Raw genomic sequence first — 5,272 nt, forward strand, 5'->3', positions numbered from 1 at the left:
TTTGTTTGCTTCGGAGGTTTGTAGGATAAGACACCAAGATCTACGAAGGTCCATAGATGCAGGATGTATATATGTGTAAACAAAAGTGAAGCAGTAGTGACTTCTTTCGTTCTAAATATTGTACTTTCTGTATCTAAAGTGTTACGGCCGTGACAGTTGACATCCAGAAAGGAGGAGACCTCCTGTCTCCAGCACAGATGTGCCTCATCTGCCCTGTTTAACTTTGCCTCCTAACCTTATAAAGCCCATGGCAGCGAGTCAGTACAGATTCTGTGCCATGTGCCGAGGAGGTGACAGGAAGACGGATAACCGAGCTCAAGGCGGGATGTGTCCTTTCATGGGGTGAAGGTGGTGCCAAACTGAAGAGCGCAAACAACCCGAGCTCTGGTTTACATCTGTCAGAGTTCACGGAACCTCAACTCATCTAGAGGAGATGGTTGAGGCCTGTTACAAACAGACTGATGCTGATGGTATAGGATTTTATTTGACAGAATATTCAGAAACAAACATGATAATGATCTCTCACTGCAGCTGAAGAGCAGCTGCTGCTCAGATGCTGATTATAGCAGAAGCTGAAGTGAAAGAGTGACAGTGAGTGAGATGAGAAAGAGCCCCCCCTTGTGGCCGATGAACAAAGGGAGGAGTTTGGCACCGAGTGTCTGAGATCTCTTTTAAAAAAACACCTGTGCTTTCATCACATGGTGAAGAAACGTTGACTTTGGTTCCTGCATTATCAGCTGCTGAATAATACATGCTGCGAGGTCATAATATCAGCTTCTCCCTTAAATGTGCTAATCATTAAAACTTTGAAGAGCAGCAGCAGCAGCAGCAACAGCAGCAGCAGCAGATTTCTCTCCACCTCCCAGTCAGTAATAATGGACTAATGGGAGGTGGAAGTGGTGAAATAACGCAGTCAGGGGCTGCGTTAATGTGACCACCGCCCCCGAGCCGACTGATGTTACATAGGAAATACACAAAATAAAAATCGCGAAAGTGCAGAGCTAACGTAGCTTCATTATTACAACATCCTTATACCAGTTTTCAAAATGAATCGCGAAAGTGCAGAGCTAACGTAGCCTGGGATAACTTCATTATTACAACGTCCTTATACCAGTTTTCAAAACTACAACGGTGATTTATTATTGTTTTTATGTCCTAAAAATGTCCCCGCACCTGAGTTTTGTCCCAACTATTACACTTCAACTGCGTCTTGGCCTCGAGTCATCCATGTTGCATTACACTTGAAATAATAATTTGAGCACCTTTTGCAAGCAATGCAAAAACTCATCAGGGACCATTTGATTCATCTGCTGTTACAAAATCCTTTTAGGAGTTGGAGCAAAATCGCAGCTGCTGCGAGAACAAAAGACCTTAAATATAACAACTAAAATGTCTTTGTAGTATTCTAAACCCTTTAAAGGGACTGAGTCGATGAGTTCGACAGAGGCTGTATTTTTAGATCGACTTCATTAAACGTGTATCTCTGTAAGTCACACGAGGTGAGGTGAACTAAACTTCCGGTGAACTTCTGCTGAGCCTCAGAGGCGGCGGATCTTCCTCTCCGTGTGTCTCTGTCTGTCAGTGTACGATCCTGCTGTGGCAGGCGTCCGCGGAGCCGCCGAGGGTTTCCTTCAGCAGGATTACAGAACAAACCTGAGAGACCGCACCTCACAAATGGACCCAGTCCCACACACGTTGGAGCCAAATGTTTATGTGGTACACGGTGAAGTACTGCAGGCTGTAGAGGCAGTACACACGGAGTGAAGGCTGCAAATACTCAAAAGGATCAAAACACAATATCACGCTGAGCTGAAAACGACAAAGACCTACAACTGCCTTTTAGAAGTTGTTTTTTTTTTTTTTTTTTTTTTTTCCAGCCGGCTGGAGCTCCGGCTGTCACGTCGTACTGTGTCCTGTGCTTGGTGGCCGCAGTGAAATGTAAAAATTAGGACAGAAGATGTTGAATCACAAAGTGACGACTTGGACCATTTGGCAGCGCAGCACACGATAACTGAGACAAAACAATGGTTGTTCAGATCATTAGTCACTTGGTCCTGCAAGAACTGTTGAAACTCTTAAAAAGGAAGTCCTTTTTTTTTGTTCTTGTTTTTTACTCTACCAACTTTTTCTTGGCTGTGTCGTGGTGACGAGGCCTCATTAGTTTTTCCTGCGTCTCCTGTGACTGCAGTACAGCGGTGTTTACCATAAAAAGTGGGGTCATCTGGTTCCAGTGACATGATTACTGCCCACTCAGTGTCAACGGTGAGTGGGGGAGAATTACATGTTTAACTGGCCACCTGAAACAGTAGAGGCCCGGCCGCCGCCTGTAATCCCACGAGCTGCCGTATCAGTTGAACACCGCGCTTTAAGAGAAGCCGCTTGATGACATTCAAGACTGAGACGTTCATCTGAGTGTAGACCGTACTGTATCTGAAGAAGGTTGGGTTCACTGGGATGGAGGCCTGTGTGAAGAAGGTTGGGTTCACTGGGATGGAAGCCTAAAAAATATGTAAATTCCTTTGACTTCATTAATCAAATGATTAAATCTTTTTTTTATCTAATTAACCCCAGGGTAGCTCTGGATTAATCTGTATTAATCCAGTTTAATCCTGGTTAAATTACATTCCTAAATATGATGATTTTTTTTTCAGCAGATACATGTCAGATGCACACTCTCTCTGCCTCGTGTGCGTGTTCTTTGCGAGCTCGCCTCAGATTTCAAGATATGCGATTTAATCAGGAGGCAACAAGTTTCCCGAAACAGGAGACTCGGTCGGGATGTTGGCAGTTAACTTTATTTAGCCCTGGAACTTGAAAAGGCAACCAAACCCTAGTATTTCCTGGTTAATTACAGTTGTGAAAAGGCGTCAGTGAGACGTCGGAGGAAACGGTTTTTGTGTTGGTGGGTTTGATCCCTGACTTTGTGATTCTTTTGGCGTCACTTTCAAGAACTGTATTAGTGAATGTTTTATGATGAATACTGCACGAAGACGTACAGTGAATGTGTGAATGTGACCGTGCTCTGAATTATTTCTAAATAAAGAACATTTACCGTTTACGTCACGCTGAGTCACAGGCCGTGTCTTGGTAATTATTCTGGAACGAGTCTCTCAAGAAGACGGTATATTCTGGAGCTCGTATGACCTGATTTTTTTTTTTAAATATTATGTGACTGTTCAAAGAGTTGTAGTTTTTCTTTGTCATATTTATGAAAACGTAAAAGACATTTTTATTTTAACATGGCTTTGGTGAAACGTTTACTAAAAGGTGGTCCTGGAATCTGGGCTCTGGTGGACGTCGTCTCATCTCGTCTCATCTCGTCTCGTGTCATTTCTCTGTATGTTCCTGTGAAAGTGCTAATGCATCAAATGTTCTCTCTGGTCCCCGTGCACCAGGCCCAATGCTCTCCGCGTTGCCATGACGACAAATTTAACAGGTTGCAATTATAGAAAGTGCTGTACCGCTGGGTGTCTCACAGACAGAGGGGACGCTCTTATTTCTGTTTGTGAATTCCTCTTCCTTTCTGTTTGCAGTACAACGCCGCGCTCCGTCGGCCTGAGCTTCAGTTTAATCATAAATATCTGATGAGATTGTACGTGAGGAGGAGGAGGAGAGACCCGGGGTCGTCTTTAAAAAAAAAACACACAAGTGATGGAATCAGCTCCCGTTAAAAATGGAAATCTTTCATCTGTGACAGTGAGATAAATCAGGAACTTCAGCTTCTCTGTCTGGAGTAAAAGTAAAAAACCTCCTCAATGACTGTATTCTGCATCTAAAATACTACCAGTGCAGTACTGTAACGTAAAACCACAGCGTACGACAAGTGAAACAGCTGGTGTGTACCAGATCTTTTTAAATGATTCAGTAGCGGTGGAAGACAAACCCGTCCTCCCCCGATCATCAAACCACGGGCGGCGTTTGTGTTTCCGTGGGTTCATTAGTGTCTGACCGAGGAATTTCTCTGTGTCGTGACTCTGACGTCATCGTCGACGCAGCCTGGCCACAGATGCAGGAGACGGTGTTGAAATCTGTCTCTGAGTCACAGGTCAAACTCAAGGCCCGTGATCCAAATCCGGCCCGCTGCATCACTTTATGTGGCCCAGTAGTGTTTGTGAAGTGTGTGGTTGGCTCAAACAGTGGCCCCCAACCTTTTTTTTGGTACAGATGACTGGACGGCCGATACCGACCGTTACTGTGGAATTATCATTATATTTTTAATGTAAAACATTTTTTAGACTTCTGGTCATTGTGTCCCACTGCGGGCCGGTACCAAATTATCTATGGACCGGTATTGGTCCACAGACCAAGGGTTGAGGATCCCTGCTCTAGAGTGAAGAGCCTACACAACATTCCTCCTGATTCTAATTTCCCTTCTTCCAACTCGTCTATTTTTCATCAGTTACGTTTCCTGCTGCACATGTTAATGTCACGACCCCCCCCCCTCCACCCCCCCGACATTCTTCCCAACCTCTGGTCTGTTCAAATGATGTCAAACTTGGACTTGGTCTTCTAAATTCCGACCTCTTGAATGATCGACCAGATCGACGTCTGTTCTCAGCCTCGTGACCTCGGAGTCGGGCAGTGACCGCCGCTCTACAGACGGTTTAATGAGACAGTAAAGCATGTCCAGCTGTCGGACACATCACCGGGAAACACCAGGGGGCGTCGGCCTGTCACATGGAGCGACTGCTCCAGGGCCGGGCCCATCGCTGCCGACTGTGGAGGTTGTCAGAGGCAGAGAGGAAACACAGGCCTCTCTGAGTTTCTCATCCATCTTGTCTCTCCTCTCAACCACCAGGCAAACACACACACACACACACACACACACACACACACTCACACACATACACACTAACTGTCAAAGAGCACCAGAGAGCATACACAGATCTGTGCAGACTGCAGCACCTCGGCGTACAGCTCAGCTGATAGTTACCATGGCGATGAGGCTCTATGTGACATTTGCAAACAGAGAAAAGGAAAAAAAAAACACACAAAAAAACAGGGGACGTGGAATTATGCTGAAGCGTTCAGAGATGGAAGATGTAATTAGGGGAGAGTGAGTCACGACCGGACGCTCGAATAAAACTGTTCAAGTCTATATTTAATTCAGCTTGGTTTTCAGTAGTTTCAGTAGTTGTTTTTTTTTTAGAAAAATATAGAAACTTGTGAATTGTGTTTGGACTTTTTCCTATCAGGGTCAAAGGTCATTTAAAAACCCTTGCATTTCAAGTTATCCACGGTTTCACAGTTTACACATTAAAACTGTGATAAA

At 44.7% G+C, this 5,272-nt stretch overlaps 1 long non-coding RNA gene across 1 annotated transcript; it reads left to right on the forward strand.

Annotated features, from left to right (window-relative positions):
• Positions 1-1,048: 1,048 nt before the first annotated feature.
• On the forward strand, positions 1,049-4,987 carry LOC112487783 (uncharacterized). Its single transcript, XR_003051205.1, has 2 exons — positions 1,049-2,439; positions 2,476-4,987. It is a non-coding gene; the product is annotated as an uncharacterized LOC112487783 (long non-coding RNA).
• Positions 4,988-5,272: the final 285 nt, after the last annotated feature.

This window comes from Cynoglossus semilaevis, chromosome 11, assembly GCF_000523025.1.
Source record: "Cynoglossus semilaevis isolate Cse_v1.0 chromosome 11, Cse_v1.0, whole genome shotgun sequence".
In the NCBI taxonomy this organism is placed as follows: Eukaryota; Metazoa; Chordata; class Actinopteri; order Pleuronectiformes; family Cynoglossidae; genus Cynoglossus; species Cynoglossus semilaevis.